Source organism: Bemisia tabaci, chromosome 5 (assembly GCF_918797505.1).
Source record: "Bemisia tabaci chromosome 5, PGI_BMITA_v3".
NCBI lineage: Eukaryota > Metazoa > Arthropoda > Insecta > Hemiptera > Aleyrodidae > Bemisia > Bemisia tabaci.
Window position 1 is genome coordinate 53,363,874 of NC_092797.1, and position 22,064 is coordinate 53,385,937.

Genomic DNA, 22,064 nt, shown 5'->3' on the forward strand with positions numbered 1-22,064 from the left:
GAGACAAGGCGAAAAGCTAAGATTTTCCTTCATTTCCGCATGATACCACACCACATACTCATTCCAGTGTTTGGATAGTTTCATGCTTGGTTTCCTCTTTGACGTGTGCTGAATGCTGATACATCGACTACTCTTGTAAAAATTACCATGCTAAGGAAGAACGCCGTATGAACCTTCAGGCGTTGCCACATTTCCTTTGATAAATCGCGAATTTTTAGGAAATTTTTTTAAATATTTTTCTTCCAATTATCCAGATAATTTTGTTCGCAATTTCATCTAAAGATTCTGAAAATTTGCAGGAAAAATATTCATAACTTTTCTCAAAAATGAGCATTTTATTGGAGTAAATTTGGCACCTCTCGAATAATGTTAATACAGCGTTCTTTCTTAGCACGGCAGAATTCCCGTGAGAGGTCCAAAACTCGCGATCTTTCCAGCGCGCGGTTTGTAAATACGTAAGAAATACCGCGATTTTTATCCGATTATCGCATTAAGTTGATCGCGGCAATACGCGATTTTTCCACAGGTTTCGCAGAAATTATGTACTAGTTTTCATCTCAATATCGTGAGAAATGTGCACGGAGAAAAAAACCTCGTGCGTGGGACCCGAAGTTTAGGTCATTTGGACTGAATTTTGCAATTTGGAGCTATACATTCTGACTCATCTAAAAAAACACTTATGTGCATAGGGAAACTAATGGCACATATGTTGTTTTTAAACCGGGTCAGAATTTATAGTTCCAAATTGCAAAATTCATCCATTTGGATCTCTGAAGTTTTCAGATTGAGCATCTGAACACTTTAGATCTAGCTGTCGAGGTTCGGATCACACATCTGACACTTCAGTTCTTACAACTGAAGTACTTCAGATGTGAGAACCGAAGTATTTCAGATGTAAGAACTGAAGTACTTCAGATGTAAGAACTGAAGTACTTCAGATGTAAGAACTGAAGTTTCAGATGTGTGATCCGAACCTCAGCAGCTGGACCTTAAGTGTTCGGATGCTCAATCCGAAAACTTCAGAGATCCATAAGACCTAAACTTTGGGTCCCACGCACGAAGTTTTTTTCTCCGTGTGCGACGTCTCCAGTTGGTTTGTAAAAAAATGGCATGGTGCCACGCAGTGGCGAGGCGTGAATGATCGATTATCATCGATATTCCCCCATTTGAAGCTATGGTAAAGAATCGATTATTGAGGCGTTTGTTGCGAACACCAGCTGTTTATTGATATTTTCCATAAGTTTAAATGGCAGTTTAATCGATGTATCGCAAAGTACGCCACGCCACTTGACTACGCCAGAGTTCGAATCGTTGCGCGCTTGATGTCCGCTTTGACCACAGATATTTCATAAATCTGATCTGATATCCGAGATGTGATATCTACAAATAGATATAATGAATGCTGATACATCAACCATTTTTATGAGAATTACCGTGACAATTCAATAAACTCCCGATTTTTCTAGCGATTTGTAAGAGGATCAGAAATATTACGATAGGATCGTGGGGAGTAAGCGATTTTCCCGGCGATTTTATGGAATGCCGAGATTTTCTGTGATTTTCATATCGATATCGCGGGAAATCAGAGATTTTCAGCAATGTGGTAAAACATGGATTCTGCTTTATCATCTTAATAACGCGGGGAATTTGCGCTGTCTTTGGGGAGTAAGCGATTTTCCCGGCGATTTTATGGAATGCCGAGATTTTCTGTGATTTTCATATCGATATCGCGGGAAATCAGAGATTTTCAGCAATGTGGTAAAACATGGATTCTGCTTTATCATCTTAATAACGCGGGGAATTTGCGCTGTCTTCAGTGGTATTGCCAGCCGTTTCGTAATTAAGGTGACGCTTTATGCGGCGATTTTCATATTAATATCGCGGGAAATTCACGATTTTGATTTCGACGACTTATACGGCGGTTTTCATATCAATATCGTATTCGTTAGAAAAATATACGAAATTGCGCGTTTGAATCTCTGTATCGCGGTAAATACGCGATGTTTCCAGCTATTTCGGGGGGGGGGGGGGGGAGGGTATGCAAAATCACGCATTTTTTACCTCAATATCGCACGCGCACGCATTTTTCATCTCAATATCGCACGCACACATGGGCGCAATTATACCAGTGGCTTCGTAAAAATATAATTTGTCGCATTAAAATTAACGAAATAAAAAATTAAATACTTACGAATACGTGGTTATCCATCTGCCCGACTCAAAGCTGAAACTAGTCACCAAGCGAACACTGACAATGCGCACTGTAAAACGAATTATTTAGCTCCGATCATAATTAATCATTTATGTAGGCAACGAACATCTTGTGCGTTTCCTCAGGGCATTTTTCAATTCTGTCCAAATTATTTGAAGAGTAATGATAAAAAAAAAGGGGGCATGAAGACATGAAAAGAATCAGAGAGGGGATAAATTTGGTGAAAACTCAGCAACAGCTAAAACATTCATATGATTACGTAAAGTTGTTGAATTATCAAAATAGATAGATATAATTCGGACACACAGTGGTACAAGCATTTTGTTTACTATAACCTTTCTTGGAAATCGACGGATTTAGATGAGCGATAACATTTAAAAGCCTTGGATGACAAGGCGCATGCTTACAGTTTTTTAAAAAATTGAGATATTAACGATTTCAAGTAAAACTAGTCTTAATACATAAGTTGTGAAAAATTCGCTCCCAAATTACAATTTTTAAGCATCAAAAAGTCAGTTTGATTTTTCTTTCCATCATAAGGATCCGTGTAATTTCGAAACTTCAAACGCGTATTTCTAAATAGCAAAAGCTGCTTTTATACTCCTTCTCCTCCATTTTTCTTTCCACCATAAGGATCCATGTAATTTCGAAACTTCAAACACGTATTTCTAAATAGCAAAAGCTGCTTTTATACGCCTTCTCCTCCAAGCCCCTTCTTCATGCTAGTTGCGCCACATTTCTCGTCAGAGGTATTCAAATGTCAGGTGCTTCTTGATTTTTCTTGACTTTCTTCTCCTTTGTTATTTGTGCGGCGAAAAATAACTGGAAGTAATAGCTTCTTGTGATGTCCATCTAAAAGCGGAGACAAATCGGTTCAAGTATGTTTCTTGAATTTCAGTATTCATTGAAAAACAAGGAAAGAACAAAAGATGTGTAATCTACGGCGACCACAATATTTAGATACGCTCCGGCTGAAAAAAGCTATATACTTAACACTATAATGTGAGTTCACAAGAGCACACAAAACTGCACAAAAACTGGACACAAAAATAGCACTGCGGAAGCTGCATATTTATGTATCTGAACAAATACGGCCACGCAAGAAATATATATTTCACAGAATTCTTTCGCAAACACTATTACGAACTAGCCTGAAAATTTGAGGTGCACGGGTAAAACAGTTTTTATTTTATAAAGTGTTAAGTTCTAAAAAACGAGGGAAAATCTTGATGGATTTATGGCGTTTTTGCTTCGCACGGCAGAGTGGCTGTCCAACTTACAGAGTACGATCCTCGCAGTATTGTGAAGGACAAGAAAAAAACACTAGGACACTTCAAAACTGTGTGTGCACTACACTTCACTACACTACACTACACTACACTACACTACACTACACTACCTACACTACACTACACTACACTACTACACGCTACACTACACTACGCTACACTACACTACATTATTCTGAGCAAGTTGGCTTCTTCGTTTCGAACGTGTCAACTCCGGGAGCAGAACTTTCCCACAACTCATTTTCTTGGTTTTACTTACAGCAGAAATGGCTTGTCCTATGTTCAGGGTAGAGTCCTCGAAGAGTCTACACATTTTGACTCGGTCGTTTTAAGGAGATGAGGCCCAAGGTTAAAGATTGCTCCTTTTTGCTTGGGAAGGCGGAGTGGTTGTTCAACTTACAGAGTACGATCCTCACAGTACTGAGAAGAACAAGAAAAAAACACTAGGATACTTCAAAACTATGTGTACACTACACTTCACTACACTACACCACTACATTATTTTGAGCAAGTTGGCTCCTTCGTTTCGAACGTGTAAACTCCGGTGCAGATCTTTCCCAGAACTCATTTTCTTGATTTTACGTACAGCACAAATAGCTTGTTCTATGTTCAGGGTATAGTCCTCGGAGAGTCAACACATTTTGACTTATTCGCTTTAAGGAGGGGAGGCCCAAGGTTAAAGATTGCTCCTTTTGATTCAATGTTTGAAGGTGCTCACGTTGCTAGAAAGTTGTAGTCCGAAAATTGGAGAAGGATCTCCAGGAAGGTTGAATCCGTCATGTTGACCTGAAGTTATCAAGGCATCTTGCTATCTTAAATCTAGTTTGTAAGTCTAATTTGTAATCCAATTAGTGTTTGTAGTGTTTTTAGCTAATGAAAAATTTATAATGAAAAATACTCATATAAACAAAGTTGACAATAAAGAAAAATGGAACATGTAAGAATATCAAATGGTTGAGAGAGAGATGAATCGATAGTGGCATATTTTGAGTAGAAACCATTAACCAGTTCCTCTGAATTCAATCAGTACATTCAATAGTAAAAGAAGTGCGGGAATGAACAGAGGATAAGAGAGGAGGAAAAAGCAAAGGTGAAGAAAAATAAAGGGATGAAGAAATTATAGGGGTTGGAGATATCAGCAACTTACTTTACAAAGCACAAAAGAAGTTTTCGTAATTTACTTACTCTTAATAATTAAAAACTAATCTTGCCCATCATCGTGAGTGCGTGGATGCGAGGGCCACACAGTAACTGCTCGAAGAAAAAAACTTCGTGCGTGGGACCCGAAGTCGAGGTCAGATGGATCTCTGAAGTTTTCAAATCGTGTATCCGAAAACTTGAGGTCTAGTTGCCGAAGTTCGTGTTAAACATCTGAAGTACTCCGGCATATACACATGTACGGAAGTACTTCAGATGTTTGACCCGAACTTCGTCAGCTGGACCTCAAGTTTTTCCGAAAACTTCAAAGATCCTTATGACCTCAACTTTGGGTCCTACGCAAGAAGTTTTTCTCTCCGTGTGAACCCACATTTTTTTATAAGAAAACAAGTCCATTTTCTAATATATGAGCGTAACTATGCCGAACGGAGTTAAGTGAAAATGAATCGAATCTAAAGGAAACATGTGCATGGGATTGTAGAATTTGAACATGGTTCCTTTCAGCATTAATACATCCATGCCAAGGAGAGAAGAACTTCGTGCGTGACACCCAAAGTTGGATGTCATTGAGATCTCCGAAGTTTCCGGATCGTGCATCCGAAAATCTCAGAGATCCACAGAACCTCAACTTCGGGTCCCACGTACGAAGTTCCTCTCTCCGTGGCATGGATGTATTCATGCTGAAAGGAACCATGTACAAATTCTATAATCCCATGCACATGTTTCCTTTAGACTCAATTCGTATGCATGTAGATCCGTTCAGAATAATTATGCTCCCATACCGGAAAATGGACATGTATGCTTTTGAAGTCTACGGCTCAATGATTCCTTCAGTAAAAAATATGGGTTCAATTTCATACACTCAAAAAAAAAAAAAAAAAAAAAAAAAAAGACGGAAAAAACAATAAAAAAAACTCATTCATAGTCCAGTCCAGACGCGCTCCCCCCCTCCCCCCTCATTCATCCGCTCTTTCAAACCCCTCTACCTCCACTCCCATTCATTCTTTTAAAATCAACCTAGGAACATATGGACTACACTTTGCAATATAGAACTTCAATTTTTGGCTCATCCGTAAGAACACTAAAGAGCATATGGAAACTAATGGTACATACGCTGTTCTGAGAGCCAGAAATTGTAGTTCCAAATTGCATAATGCAGTCCATTTAGACCCAAACCAACCTATCACTACAAAGTTCGAGAATTCCCACCTCCCCCCACCCCCTAGGTTCCTATCCCGTCCCAGCTAAACCCAACCCAACCCAACCTAACCTAGCTTATCAGCCCTGAACCTCAACATCAAAGCGAAAATAAGAGCCTGCATTCAATGCGGGCTCTTATTTTCTCTTTGCACAACACACACATACCCGACTCACACCCTAGCCTACAAAAAACTGAGCTCACTCAGATCCCACCCCCGCGTAATCGATCCCACCTAACCCTCCCCCCTCCTCCCAAAAAACCCCAGATCCCGTCCTAACCTGCCCAAATCTAACTCAATAAAACCTAATCCTCGCCCTCCCCCCGCTCCATGCCCTCCCCAGAATAACCTGCGACCAGGATGCTTCGTATCTGCCGACCCAAGGTCGGACTCCTCGGGAGGTGCGTACACCTCCGGGGGGTAGGCCCGCGGGTGTTAGCAATGGCGGCGGCGGCGGATCTGCAGACCCCCTTCCGACCGGAACCAGCGGCGGCCAATCGCGTCGCGCGCTGCGCAACCGTCAGATGCGAATCGCGTCGAGCATCGGGAGACTTCCTCCAGGGGGATCGCCCGACTCTAGTCGCGCTAGTCGCAGAATCGTGTTCTACCACCAGAACACGATTCTGTGACTAGCGCGACTGAACCATTGAGAATCGGCTGCGCGAGCCACCTTCCGCCAAGTCCCAGTCCAACTGCCTCGTCTGGAGCGTGGCGGAAGGTGGCTCGTGCAGAATGGATCCCTGTTCGGCGGGACTTCCGTTTCGGGGAGTGGTTTCCACCCCCCCTTGTTCGCCGCATTTCCTCTAGAGCGCAGCACATGCCGCGCTCGAAATGCGACTCTGCTTAAAATAATTAGTACCCACTTTGGCCCCCTTTTAGGCACTTTTTAAAAAGTTCTGGTGGTGTAAGGGTGGAACTAGGGATTTTTTTTTTTTTTTTTTCATAACAGGAGGGGGATCACGGGGAGACAACAATCATAGCTCTTTCAATGTTTGGTCTCCAAGTACACCCCCTCCACGATCCCCTAGTTCCACCCAGGGCAGGATTAGCAGAGACGCCACCTCCCCCCCCCAAGGACGATTTTTTTTTTTTTTTTTTTTTTTTTTTTTTTTTTTTTTTTTTTTTTTTTTTTTTAAATACTAAATCATCCAGGGGTCTTTGGTGTCTGAGAGAAGGGTATTGAGAGGATTTAAGATTGGGATTTTAATTGTCATGGGGCCCTTAAGATCCAGGATTTTGGGGCTTCTAATAATCAGCATCCCGGATCTCTGAGCGCTAATCCTGCCCTGATTCCACCAGTATGGTCAAGGTAGTAAAGTCCGTCGTCTTACGTCAGGGATCAATCGTATGGACACATTAAGCGGAGGAAATAGTCTTCGCAAAATGGTGGAACTTGCCAAAAAAAATTTTAAAAAATAAATAAAAAAAAATAAATAAAAGAAAAACGGAAAAATTGCAGTTACGAATGTTCAGTGATCTTACAACGACGTTAATTACATTTTACCTGTAGACTTACACCGAAGGGATTTGAAACTACCAATTATGTTTCTTGGAAATTTGCTTTTTTCAAAGAAGCTGTGTTTGTGTGCGTGCGATTGCGTAATTATTATGGTTGCATCGGATAGCTTCTGAAGTATTTTAGGATTAATTGTTCATTTCTACAATAAGCAATTGAGGAAACCAAAGAAAATACCTTCCTTAAATTATGACTCAAAGAAACACTCGTGGTTCTGATTGCTTTTGTTAACAATTTTGAAGACCTTTCAAGAAATTCTGTCTCGCATTTCTTATTAGATACACTTGCCAACTATGAGAAATTTGCAAATATTGAAATGCATCTACGTTCTTACGATGGAATACAAAATCGATTTAGATAGAGGACTTGGCGAGAAGAACAGAAAATCGGCTTGCTCCAAAGAAACGCTAAACGAGTTAAGATTCCAGTGATCGTCAGGAGCACGGTGGCGTCTTTAACCACGTAACGCATCTTACTCAAAATTCAAATTAGAAAATTCGGGAAGGTCCCTATCCCAGATGATATCCCCACAAGTTTGTCTGGACATCCTTGTCCGAAAGTCGATTAATAATCTGCAGGTATAGCCTTTGATGCATACGTCGACATCGGGATGCTACTAAGAATCCGAATATCATTTAAACTCGTGACTGGTTGATTATTAATACTCAGATGGGCCTGCTAAAACGCATTTTTAAAATTTTGAGGAAAAAAGAGGTGAAACAAAGGATAAGGATTAATCGTAAATCAAGGACTAACGGATGAATTTCTAATGAGTAACAATGAAATTAATTTTTCCTTCTACTTGTTTTCATTTGATTTCAATTTCGACATCGTGCGTAGAACTGTCATTTTTCATCATTTTCCCTCCGAATTTCTTTCTCCACGTTTTTCAATTTTTTTTAACGTTTTTAATCCATTTGTTTTCCTTTGCAAGTTTTTCACTTTATTTCTTTCTTGTCTGTTTTTTTTTCTTTATTGCTATGTTTCTTTTATTTCTTCTTCTCTCTACATTCTTTATTCTGAGTTTGTGTTTTTCCATTTTAATGATCACTCTCAAGGCATTGATATTCAACAGATCCCTCCCCACGGTATGATTTTAAGGCACATACCCAAGTACCCCAAGAATTCAGTTAATTCGATTTTTCATTACAGGGGAGCGGGGGGGGGGGGTGGTTAAATAGTAAAAGGAATAAAGAGGAAAAACAGGAATCAGAAGGGGGGGGGGGGTTAATAGAGTTTTCGCCGAAGTGATAAAAACGGAAAAAAACTGCTTTAACAACTGGCACTTGTTGGCAGTGATGTTTATGCAGTGACCGGTATGCTGAGTAGTGATTACCCAGTAGTGACCGTGCTAGCTCATCAATAGATAGCTCAGCAGTGACCCGGTTTGCTTCGCGAAAAAGGACAAATCCCTGCAGAGGCGTCCGCATTTCCATGATTAAGGCCGAGTGGAATCTGTTTCAGCAAACCCTCTCGTCAGTCCTATAAAAATGCGTTGCAACTACCTGGATCAGGACCACGGACCTAGCTTCAGTACAAATCCATGCGAAGGCATCCACATTTCCATGATTAAGGCCGAGTGGAATCTGTTTCAGCAGAACCACTCGTCAGTCCTATGAAAATGTGTTGCCATCGCCTGGATCAGGACCACGGACCTATTGACCTAAATGCAGAATAGCTGACCACTAGGCCAACCTAGCAGTGACCGTGCTAACTGAGAGTAATTACGGAACAGTAATCAGTTTAAATAGTAAACTACCCTCCGTCGACCTCAGTGTAATCCTCGGCCTTCGAAGGAGAGCATTGCTGTCTTTTAGGTACTTGGAGGCTTCCAAGTGTTGAGAAAGAGAGAACATTTAAAAATGAACAAACCCAGTTTTTACCACTTGCAACGGAACTTGAACACAGGAGGGCATGTCGATGAATTGATCAGAAATTCTAGGGGCACTTAGGTATGAAGTGTAAATGGTAGCCAGAACTTTGACGGCGATTTTTTTTTCAATCACCTAAGAAAAGTAGGGTTACTTAGGCATAAAAAACAGCGAGGAGAAACCGGTTGAACAGAAGCCTATTAATTCTACGATAGGACTGAAAGTCAAAGCAAAATAGCCGACTACAGATGATGAAGAAGAAGAATTCGGGAGTACTATGGGTTCTATCTACCATTTAGACGCAAGAAAAGATAATTCCACGTCCGATTTGGACAAAATAGAAGAGAGCGAGAGAGAGAGAGCGAGAGAGAAAAAGAAACAACTTCACTTCTAACGTAAAAAAGTAGATAAAAAAAGTAGATTCGGTTTGTAGATTTGCAATGAAGAAAAAAACTCGGGGGGAATCTGAATGAAAAACAGCTAAGAATTGTGCCGGTTAAAATTACTACGGTTGTTTTTTTTTTAAATTTGGAATTTTTGAAACATTTTGAAAAAATAAAAACAATTTTCTTAGTTTCTTTATAAATGTATTTTTGAGGGTAGGCACTGATTAGAAATTCATCGATGATAGACCAAATAACATTTTTGACTCAACAGAATGCGTTGCGCTGTTCTATTACTTCGATTTTGATTTTTTTTTCATTTGTTTATTTATTTATAATTCAAATCCATCTTTTTCCCTCAATATTTTAAGAACTGTGTTTAAAGGCATCTTCACGAGTGAAATAAGTTTCTAGGATTAACATTAAAAATGAATCAAGATTGGCACGGCAATTAATATGTGGTCTAAGAAACTAAACGATAAAGTCGAATGCAGACTCATTGCTTTCCTTAACGTCAACAAAATGGACAGAGTTTAACAGACATCAACCAGACGAACGGGGAAAAGGCGATTGCAAAAAAATATTTCGTAATAGCAATCGTAGTTTACCGGGGAAGAGGAATCCCTATTGCTAGCGAGGTGAGATAAGAGAGGCGCATTGCGACTGATAAATCATTGGTGTAAAGTCATAAACGAGGTAAAATTTTGTCAGGGATTCTCACAAATACAGAGGCTACAAAACGACAAATGTAAAAAATTTCCTGAAAAAGCATAGAATCGGACCACGTGTTAGCATTTCCTTGGAGAATAAGCAGTCAATTTGATAATTCGTAGTTGGAAAAAGCAAATTTAGGATGGAGATAGAAAATTTAGAGATAGTAATCGATAGACATTTAATTTATTTTCTACTATTAATCGGGTGCACAGTACGCACGCACACACACCCTCAGGGGTCGGTTTAAATTTTCCGATTGTATTCTGTCCTCTGGATAAAGCGGGTTATTCAACTGTAATTTTGATTAATTATTGTGGGGAATCTTACTTTTTCACGAGTATTTTTTCATGAAAATGGTTATAAAAATTCCAAGACAGAGAATATTACCTTTCTACTTGAAAAGTTCTTTCATTCAAGCACGGGTAAAAATGTAAGGGAAAAAAGTTATGACTACCAAAACTAAGTATAGAAGTGTAAGCCAACAATGACCTAAAAACCCTACTGTACTACTTGCGATCTTCCAGGAGTAGAAGCCATGCTTTCAATTTTTCAGGGAAATAAAAAAATAAATAAATAAATGAACAAATAAAAAAAAACTAAGGCAAAACACTTGCCGCTGAGAAAAATGGCTATAGAGGATTGAATTTTTTGGGTCCCGTGGTACCGCGGAACTTTCGGATAGTTTGTCTCATAGGCTTTTATCCTGTCGATTTTCTTAATTCATTAATTTAGTTTCTCTGAAAATTTAGAAGCAAAAAAAAGGACTAATAACTTTTTTTTGTGTGTTTCCCTCATTAGGTAATTTAATTTATTTATTTTTTTTTTTTTTTTTTTTTTTTTTTTTTTTTTTTTTTTTTTTTTTTTAGAAATGTATAGGTATTTTTTTGTTTTAGTCGTGTAGTCGTCAGGTAGAGGAGGGTGGGGCACATGTAGACAAAGCCATTTTAGGCTGCAAGAAATTTCATTTCCATGGCTGGTGACAACTTGTTTGGTTCACTACATCGTGAAAGAGAGTGCGTGCCAACACGCTGTAAAGCTGCATGCTTCCAAACAGTTAAAAAGTGAAAACCGCCAACGATGAACCAAAATTTAACATTTCTACATCGGCTCTATCTTGGTCAGTAAAGAACACTTATCTTCGCTTAACTTTTTCCAGGTTTATTTAACAGTGAGAGCAAACCTCCTTGGTTGCGGGATTATGTCATCTGTGCGCTTCCAGCAATATGTTTTTCTATGTTTTTTCAACCTGAGGCAGTTTCCCACGAAATAGTGGGAACACAAAAGCAGCCTCAACCTAGGGCACTTAGGAAAGCTTTATTTGTGGACAGAAAGGTTTGCATCGATTCATTCAATTTCTACGATGATCGAAAAAAGTATATCCGTCGACAGAAGAATTATCGACTTAAAGGGAAAACATTGTCTAGGTGCGCCCACCCTCCTCTGGTCGTAGTAAATTTGAACGTATTTATGCCAAAAGGAACTATGTCTCTCGCGATTCCTACGCACATAGTTCCTTTTAGCATAAAGACATCCATTTGTCGTGTGGTCATCGTGCCGTTTTAGGGGCTGCAAAGTGGGCCTTCACCCCGGAAGCTGGTAAATTACGCCGATTCCCAAAGAAGCTGATTGTAAATTGCGCCAGTCTGGGAAAAGGCAGATTGTAAACTGCGCCTATTTCGAAAAGAGCACGAACGGAAAATTGCGCCGGTTCTGCCGTATTTTGCAGTTTTTCAGAAGGACCTGACAACGCTGTTGATCAATGCAGCAGTAGCGAAACAGATGAGATTGAGCGTGTTATCTCACAATCAGTGTGAATGAGATAGAATCTTACATCTTGGCAATAGAATTCTCCTTATGCCCAAATATCAAAATAATATTATGTAGGTTTCACATACATAACACAGGCTTGCTACCGACAAATAAAAAAGCCTGGTCTTGCATCTGAGAATATGAAAAAAAAAATCAAGCGTCCGAAATTAGTAAGTGGCTTCATCACATTTTTGGACTGGTATTTCTTGACCCCGACGAAGTTGAAAGCTGCTTTGTAGAAATATTTATGACTGACTGTCCAAACGATGACAGAGTAGGTAAAGTTATTTCTGGATTACTTTGTAGACAATTATCTGGACGTTGATGCCACCTATCCTCCCTATGTATGGGCATGTGCATCTGCGGACACGTTCAGAACAACTAATTGTTGCGAATCTTTCCACAGCAAATTCGTTGACTACTTTTATTCGGCACATTCAAATTTACCTGCTTTTCTAGATGCTTTACTAAATTATCAACTCGAGGTCTGTATTAAAATTCAAAGTATATTGACACTCCTGCAAGAGTCAGACCCCCAGTGAGCCAAAAGCAAGCCAGAATTGATCAACTCCTCAGGCAATATGAACGACGTGAACTCACTCGGTATCAATTCGCGAAACGGGCGTCATTTTACTTCAATTCAGAGAAGAAATAAAGAGCAGGTAAGCTTGCATTTTAAGGCTCTTTTCAAGAAACTACCACCAGTGTTGTCAACATGGGCGTAGCGAGGGAGGTCCTGGGGGGCCTGGCCCCCCCAGAAATCTCGTGCCCCCCCCCCCAGAAAAAAGGGATTCTCCATTCCTCACCCCCCCGCTCTTTTCACCACGAGAGGTGGTCCTATGCCCCCCCCCCCCCCAGAGAAATTTCCTAGCTACGCCCCTGGTTGTCAAATCAGCAATATTTTTACAATCCACTAGGAACTGTCTTAGACGTAACCGGCGTAATTTTCTTTTTCCAATTTTTCGGGATCGGCGCAATTTACAATCATCGTTGTAGGGAATCGGCGCAATTTACCGGCTCCCTTCACCCCCCCCCCCCTTAATTAACGGAAGTCCCGCCGAACAACCCGAGCCGAAACCCGGATTCTCGGGGGATCGCCCGACTCCGTTCCCAGAGTCGGGCGATCCCCCTGGAGGAAGTCACCCGATTCTCGACGCGATTCGCATCTGGCGGTTGCGCGGCGCGCCACGCGACCGGCCCCCGCTGGAACCGACCGGAAGGTCGTCTGCAGACCTCGCCTTGCCGACCGCCATGCCAACAGCCGCGGTGCCCAACCTCCCCGGGGTACGCAGCCCCCCGCAGGAGCCGACCCCTGGGGGAGACCGATACGTGCCCCCTGGCCAGGGACAGTCGTCCTCAAGGACGAACAGCCCGCAGGTCTTAAAATTAAACCTCCCCCCTCCCGTCCAAACCCAGCTTCCCAACCCGATTCCCCATGGAATACCCCCCCACCCCCCCCCCCACACACACACACGCACATGTCGTTTTTAGCTAAAGGGACAAAAGCTTTGTCTATACCTTTTATTATTTATCATATTTAAATATTTTATTCCTTCCGGGAATCCCCTAACAAGATTGATTCATACATTTTCTAAACGGGGAAAACCTCGTAGAGTTCAATGCTGATACGAGCAGGGAGCTATTCTAAAATTTAACATTGATTTCAGAGGGATTTTAGTACGAAAATGTGGGTTTTCCGTCATTTCAGAGACAAACTTCCAACTTGATTTCATGCATTAAAATTATTTTCTCTTCAAAAGCACTGCTGAATCATAATTCATGACTGCGCAGTGCCTTGAAGCAAAAATTATTTTAATGCATGAAATCGAGTAGAAAGTGATGAAGCAAAAAGTAAAGTTTGTCGCCGAAAGGACGAAAAGCCCACATTTTTGCACCAACATCCTTCTGAATCCAACGTGAATTTTGAGAATAGCTCGCTTCTCGTATCAGCATTGAACTCTACGGAGCTTTCCCTTTTCGAAAATGTTTGAGCCAATCTTGTTAGCGCATCCTCGGAAGAAGAAAAATAAATAAATAACCATGATAAACAAAAAAAAGGTGTCGACAAAGCTTTCGTCCCTTTAACTGAAAACGATCCATACTTGCAAACACATACAGGAGGAACATCCACTCACTCACGGTTGGACAGATTCAACAAAATGGCACAATGAGCTTAAGTTTAGCAATGGATAGTTCTTGGATAGTTCTTGAATAGTTCTTCAATTTGAATTGCGGGCCGAGTGGCGCCCCCTCCTTTTACGAGTCGTCTCTGATTGGCTGATCCGCCTGCTGCCCACTTTCTGGGGCCCTTAAGGAAAATAACACAGGGCTCATGTTTCATTGAAAGCATCTCAAAAGTAAGGACGAATTTATACGTCAGTGATTTCAAAAATCAACTCTCCAGATTTTTCTGAAGAGATGGATGGGTAATACATGAAACTTTTTCCTCGAACACACTGACCAGTTCGACCTGGAATTTTGACCTTTAAACTTGAGATATGTCACCAAGTTCATGTAAAACAAAATTCCAGGTCGTACTGATCAGTGTGTTTGAGGGAAAAGTGTCATTTATTACCCATCCAGTTCTTCAGAAAAATCTGTTCTTAGGAGTTGATTTTTTAAATCTCCGGCGCATAAATTTGTCCTTGTTTTCGAGATATTTTCAATGAAAATTGAACCCCGTATTATTTCCCGTAAGGGCCCTAGAAAGTAGGCACCGGGCGGATCAGCCAATCATAGACGACTCTTAAAAGTAGAGGGTGCCACTCGGCGTGCAATTCAAATTGCTGCTCTTGTTTTCTCTTTGCCTCAGCGATAATAACAAAAAATGAACTAAAAAAGTGGTGCTCTGAAAAGAAGGTTGTAGGTGATTCGATGGACGCCATATTTTGTGTAAAACGACGTACGATATATCGCATCGATTAGTTCCGTTTTTTCAGCTACTTGTCATTTTTCTCGAAGTTTGAGATCGAAATTCTGTTGTTATGAGACTACAGAATTCATGTACCAAATTTGACAAAGAAATTCAACGTAATATAGACAGGGTTTGTTTAGAGGAAAAATATCGCATTCGATACTAATATCGAAACGACGCTCGAATGATATATTTTTCCTTTGAAAAAACCCTGCCTTTAATACGTTTAATTTCTTTGTCAAATTTGGCACATGAATTTTTTAGTCGCTCATGACAACAGAAGTGTGGTCTCAAAATTCGAAAAAAATGATAAGTATGTAGCTGAAATTATGAAACGAATTGATGCGATATATAGCACTTCGCTCTGATACAAAAAATGGCAACCGTCAAATCACCTTAAGGTAATGTGATGGACAGAATATCTTGTGTCGAAACGATATGCGATATATCGCATCGGTTAGTTCCATTTTTTCAGCTACTTTCCATTTTGCTCGAAGTTTGAGATCGTAATTCTGTTGTCAGGAGACTAAAGAATTCACATGCCAATTTTGACAAACAAATTCAATGTCACAAAGGCGTGGTTTTTATAGAGGAAAAATACCGCATTCGATACTCGTAACGAAACTGCACTAGAATGCGATATTTTTCCTGTAAAAAAACCCTGTCTTTACTATGTTAAATTTATTGGTCAAAATCGGTCGATGAAATCTTTAATCTCCTGACGACAGAATTTGGGTTTCAAAATTCGAGCAAAATGACGAGTGGCTGAAAAAACGGGAACGGTCGATGCGGTATATCGCATGTTGTTCTGACATAAAATACGGCGTCCATCGAATCACCTTCAGGGAGCATTCATAAACTGCGCAACGCACTTTATCGGAATTCTTATTACCCAGAGCGTTGCGTAATTTCTGAATGATTCCTGAAATGGAACGCACTCAGTAAAAAAGAACCAGCGGAATTAAAGTGTTTTCAATTTCATACAACTTCTCAATTTCTTTTAAAAAAAACATGTGCAGTATTACTATTTACACAGCTAATTCTTTTTTAATGAATAATTTCTCGGTGGAAAGCCAAAACTACTTGCGATTCTAGGAGACTTTTTAGGTAATTGTGAGGGAGCAACAATTTTACAACACTGTAATGATCGCGCGGGTTCTTTTTTGCTAAATGCGATCCATATGACACATCAGCGACAAAAAGTAAAATCTAGGAGGACGGAGTAGATAAGTTCGGAAGACAATTAATAAGGTGGAGGGAGACAATGTTAGGAAAAATACGAGAAAATGAGGGAGAAGAACTGGCGGCAACTGATTGACTTGCTTCGAAAACTGCCGAACTCGTCGCAATCGTTACCTTCTCCGAATTCTGGCGAGACAATTTCCGGTACGGCCGATAAGAAAGACCGAAGCGAGCGAGCGGTCTCACTCTTTGGTCTTCACTTTTCATCCCTCTCTCAACTTGACGGACAAGTCACAACACGTACTGAGGGGGGTCTTCTTTCCGTCGCAGATATCGTCGCTCCTCTGACGTGAGGGCGTATCTCAATTTCAGTGGGAGCCCTGAAACGCATGGAGTTATACGGAGAGCAGGGTTCACAGAGAAATTGAGATAAGCCCCTCCATCAGAGGAGAAACGATTTGCTTCTAGACACTTCGAGCGAGGTGGACAGCGCTGAAACCAGCTGAATGAACATTCGAAGGTTGCCAAGTTTCTTGCTGATTAAATAAATTTTTTTTAAAATACGAATGTTTCATCGAAATTTCGAATGCGCTCATTCAACTGTGGATAAATAAAGGAAAAATTCTTCAGAAAATAAATTACTTAATGGAAAAACATTCACTATTAATCCAGGAAATTTGTATTATTTCAAGAGAAATTTGACTACATTCGAATGCTCATGGCAGCGCAGTCCAAGGAACCAAATGGAGGAGGATGTCAAACATTTCGATGGCCGAAGTGCGAAACCACCTATTTCCATCTGCGACGATGCTGACTTACTGCCATATACTTCATGATTACATTAAAAAACTAGTCAACGTAATTCATCCAACACTGCATTGATTTATCTTCTCAATTACTTAGGGGAGTATTCTGTAAAAATTTCATCGTTGGCTTGTTTCTCCTCGAAAAAATTAAATAGAGGCGAACATTTTGAAACATCGCAATTGAGATGTGCAATTGCCCACTTTAGCCATCGATTTTCAACAGAAGTGGCAAATCAAATAGCTCACAGAATGGCACTGTTTTTTGCCCAGTGAGTTATTAGATGTAGAATAAAGATTAATTATTCAACTAGGTAACATAAAAATTATCTGACTTACTATTTTAAGAACATACTATAAATGCAAAAAAAGAGAAGGGGGGGGGGGTTGAGAAGGTAGTGACTAGGTAGGTAAATGGCAGATACTTTTTCCATGGGATTTTCAACTTCACAAGAGAAAGAACTAAGTAGGTTTTAAGGCAGACCTAAAATAGCAAAATCATGAACATCAATACTTTCTGACTCAACAATAGGCTATAAAGAGGCATAATGGGTGCGTAGATGAGTAAATGGTAAAATTTCTTGAAATCATACTGCTGAGGGAAATATTCACTCGGACAATTTAAGTACTTACATGAGCGTACTTGACTGCATGAGGTACCTACGTACCTACTCTTTATTGCTGGATCAATTTGAAGAATAAATTTTACTCTAAGTAAGTCTAAGTGCTGGGGGGTCTGGCATGCTATTTAAAGAAGCTTTCATGAGTTTACATAACACTTGAAACAGGACTTGAAGACACAACCAAAAAAATCAGCGATGGGTCTCTCCGTTAAATTCAAAATTATTACCTAGTAAGTAATAAAGACAAGAACTTGGAGTTGAGATAAGTAAGAAAATGAGGAAAATATCAATTTCTCCTTGAATATCTAAGATGATGGTGAAACAAGGAAAACCTATGTACCTTTGTGAAATAGTAAAAGGATCTTCTCACTCGAGAAACATGGCAGAGGGCCCCGCATCACAGCTTCATCATGAGCGAGGGTTCTCTCCCTCCCACAGAATTATTTACTTTGCTTATTATTTTAGGTTCCATTTACATTGGGTACCTACTCATCAGACTTTCATTGATTATTCCTTCCGTTAAAGATGGGATTGGCTACTTTAAGACTGCAGTGATACGTAAAAATACCTGCAGGAGACAGAATTTCTTCTCACTTTGATTCTAGGGGAACTTCGTTGAAATAAGGATTGTTTCATCGTTAATTGGTTGTCAAGTCTATTCAAGTTCAAACTGAAGTCAGTATATCGAATTGAGTACCTTTCAGAAAAAAGTGAACAAGCATAGATTAGGTAACGGTATTTCCTGGTTTCATCATAAATTGGAGACAGCTTCTAAGCTTCCTAAAATGCCATGCAACTGGAGAAAAATTTAGGCAGATGGACAGAATTGAAAACTACCGATGAAGAAACGATACTTGAAAAATTCAAACCTCTCCTCCCGTCACGCAGATTTCAAGAAGGAAGAACCTGATTGCTCTGAAACGACATTCGCGGGCTGCAAAATATTTCACAAAATCGAGTGGCGTTGTACGGGCAGCGCATGTTCAACGAAAATACCACGGAACCGAATCTGCTGAGTCACATGAAATTCACGATGGCAAAAGTCCACGAAAGTGTCAAAAAGTCCACGAAGTCCTCCAAAAGTCCACGAAAGTACGTAAATAAGCACTTCGGAAACACACGCCGAAGCCTAACGAATCGAACGAAATCGTACGTTTGACACCGAGATGATTCTTTCACACCACGAGTTATCTAAGAGCAAGGCTTGGCTCACGATACCATAATTAATCCGCGAGAACAGTTTACAGGCACTATACGAATACATCACAGCCCTAATTCAAAAGTTTAAACGATGAGAGGTCAGATTTTAGAAGGTAATAAGCCAGATTGCTGGCTACCGGACGCGAGGCACGCACAGAACGAGGGTGGTCGCCGAACTCTTCTGAAGCCGAAATGAAACAACAGGCGACTTCGCGCCGGATTGAATCAAGCAAATCCGCCAGCGGAGGGGCGGGAGGGGGTCCCACGAGTGCTCGCAGGACCTCAACCGAAGATAACACACGACTCGCACTCTAGTAGGAGCCGTGTGTGTTTGTGTGGGGGGGCCCTCCCCTACCCTCAACATTTCGATGACTGAAATGCAAAGCCACGCAGCTCCGTTTCCAACGTTGCAAGATTTCTTTTCCCCCTTTGTCTTTAGTTTAACTTATTGTTAGCAAATAAATTCGACGTAATTTTTTTGGACACCTTGGTTTTTCTGCTCTGTTAACAGAATTTATTGTGTATGAATTTCGAGCTATGGAGTCATAGGCAGATCCAAAGGGCGTCGTTGGGAGAATAACTCCCCCCCCCCCCCCCCCCCTTTGCTCGTCCGGAAAAAGGGAAGAAAGAGGAAGGAAGGAACGGAGGATGGAAGACAGAGAGAATCTTACATTTGGTAATTATTCACTGAAAAAAAAAATCTCCGTGTATTTACCAAGAGAAGGGTAAAATTACCAAGTATTCAGGGTTCTATTTGATCCCAGTTTTCTCTTGGTAAAATTACCATTTATGGCATTGGTAATTTTACCGAGAAATCTCGGTAATATTATTGAACTTTCTCGGTAATTTTACTGGACCTTGGTAAAAACGCCAATATTTTTTATCGACTGTGGTAGAATTACCGAGATAAAATGGCAAAGTTACCGGGAATTGATTACCAATAAAAGTGGTATTCTTTCCTGAAAAAAACAGTAAAAATACCGGTGTTTAGGTAAGCTTACCAGTCTGTGTTGGTAAAATTACCAATAATTGGTAAAAAAGTGAGATGGTAAAGGCACCAACAGGCCTTGGTAAAAACGCCGAGAATTTATTTTCAGTGTTCATGACGAAATAGACTCAAAATGCATATCGGATGCTTCAGAATTTTGAAAATTTTCAGCGGGGAGCCTCCCTTACCCCACTTCCGCCTTCCGCTTCCCTCCTCGTTCGAAGAGTCTGGATCCGACGTTGGGCTTCTCCTCGCAAAAATCGAATAAGCCCGGAAATTTTTAAACACCGCAGTGGAGATACGTGGTTTTGCGCTTCGGCTATCAATTTCATTGACTTTTACCAGTGTCGCTTTCACTTCTTGAGTGATCGTTTCTCAGCCCCGAGAAACGAATTGAGCCACCTTAAGGGGAAGTTATCATGCAGGGTCTTCAAAAGTTGCAGCCCCCCAATTTTTGAACGGTTCCAGCCCGCAAAATAAAATCTTTACAATTCTGCCGTCCTAAGGAAGAACGCCGTATGAACATTTAAGAGTTGCCAAATTTCCTTCGATAAAATGTTTATTTCGGGGGAAAATTATGAATATTTTTCCTTGAAATTTTAAGAAGTTTTAGATCAAGTTACAAACCAAATTACCTGATAAACTGGTAGACAAATTATCAACAATTGTCCTGAAAATTAGTGATTTGCCAGAGGAAATGTGGCAACGCCTGAGGGCTCATACGGCGTTTTTCCTTGGCACGGCAGAATTTACCTAGGTCGTTTTTTTTCGGGCACACTTAAACTTCGAGGCGGCGCCCTCGAGCTGCTGGGCGGGTCCTGACTCAATATTTTCAAACAGCAGCCCTCCGCTCCCCCCCCCTTCCATTTTTATTGCTTTGTTCGAAAGAGGATGAAAAGATAATATTAGGGCTGAAGAGGGAGGTAACTCTACGATTTTTTCCCCAATATATCTCTGATCGAGGTTTAAAATAATAAAAGGTATCCTTTTTTCAAGAAGAAATCCTTTTCCGGAAGAGAGGCTGCCAAAAAAGATGCTTGATTGGGTTCCTCCTGGGAGGAGACGTAGGGGACGCCCTGTGAGAGGTTGGCGACAGGGGGTGTTAAATGAGATAAGAGATTGTCAACTCCCTGATGACCTGTGGGAAGACCGAGCTTTGTGGCGATTAGGCGTCGCACAGCGCCAAAGAGCGCTATAAAAGCGACTCATATATATATATGAGTCGCTTTTATCCTTTTTTCAAAAGAATCATGTGCGCCGATTGAAAAATTACAGGGAAATAAACTTGTGCTTCGGAAGTTCTGGATTACAAGCGTTTTCGAGAAGAGTGCAATTTCGCCCTGGAAGATTGCAGCCCCCCCCCCCCCCCACCGGCTACTCCACGGACCATCATGCATTTGTCCGGTAATGCGCAAGTGAATAAGCATGGGGAGAGATGGTGGGAGGGAGGAGACTGCGAAAGGGGGGGGGAGCAGGCTCGGACTGGCCATAAGGCCAATCTGCCATTGGCAGATACGTCCCCTTGGCGCGCCAAAAACGCGCCCCCCTGAAAGATAGCAAAATAAGTTGAGAAAAAAAATTACGACCGAGAATATATGCGAAAAATGTCTTAAATGAGCGGAAAAAGAGAGAGTTAGAAGTGAAGAGAGGTGCTTTTACGCATAGTGGTGAACAGAGGTCCAAGAACTACTTTCTGAAGCGTAAACACTTTTCTGTGAAATTGTCACCTTTTTTGTTGACATACAGGCGCATTATCATCCCCCTCCTTCATTCTCTATTTGTAACTCCTGCAGAAACGAAAGCCGATTCAATTTTTAGACATACGCACACTTTATAGACCTTATGAGAGACTTTTAAACATATTTCTTCCTTTTCAAAATGGTACTTGATTTGGACATACCATACCATAGCATATCTCGGACAAAATTAACCTTAATTAATCTCGAAATTCAAAAATAGGAGGCATCTAAAGTTAAAAGCGATATAACTATTCGCGCAAGATGGATGTCCAATTGTCCACTTTGCATGTGAAAAATGTAAGACGCGATGGCGTGAGTCGTGAATTCGCAATGCTCTGCTCTACACTGCTAGTTTGTAGAACCATTACGAATAAGACAAACGGAAACAAACACAATATGGAAATAGAGCGAGGGAAAGGATGCGCTTTAACGACGGCGCAGAGATACAATTATTCGTACTTGAT

The 22,064-nt window shown here is 40.7% G+C and overlaps 1 protein-coding gene across 1 annotated transcript in view; it reads right to left on the bottom strand.

Annotated features, from left to right (window-relative positions):
- LOC109030907 (cyclic nucleotide-gated channel alpha-3) overlaps positions 1 to 19,070 on the bottom strand; it is a 562,958-nt gene extending 543,888 nt beyond the window's left edge. The window contains exons 1-2 of the mRNA XM_072300917.1: positions 18,543 to 19,070; positions 2,192 to 2,261 (exon numbers count right to left, since the gene is read on the bottom strand). The gene's annotated coding sequence lies outside the window, so the exon portion shown is untranslated. The remainder of the gene's footprint in view (positions 1 to 2,191; positions 2,262 to 18,542) is intronic.
- Positions 19,071 to 22,064: the final 2,994 nt, after the last annotated feature.